This window comes from Oppia nitens, unplaced genomic scaffold (assembly GCF_028296485.1).
Source record: "Oppia nitens isolate AA-2021 unplaced genomic scaffold, nextdenovo-longstitch-racon4-pilon3 scaffold3_pilon_pilon_pilon, whole genome shotgun sequence".
NCBI lineage: Eukaryota > Metazoa > Arthropoda > Arachnida > Sarcoptiformes > Oppiidae > Oppia > Oppia nitens.
The window spans coordinates 8,840,001-8,840,253 of NW_026533221.1; positions in this window are offsets into that span (position 1 = coordinate 8,840,001).

The following is a 253-nucleotide window of genomic DNA, read 5'->3' on the forward strand; positions in this document are numbered from 1 at the left end:
TGTATGTATGTATGTATTATTCTATACAATTTATTTATATGTATGTATGTATGTATGTATGTATGTATGTATGTATGTATGTATGTATGTATGTATGTGTGTGTGTCTATGCTTGTCAAAATAATATGAATTTATTCTTATAATAAACAACTACTTAAATTAGTCACAAGGTTAAAATATTTTAACTATTAATTATAATGAACTTAATTTATAATAAGAAATTTTAGTAGATAGCGGTCAACTATTTTTATAT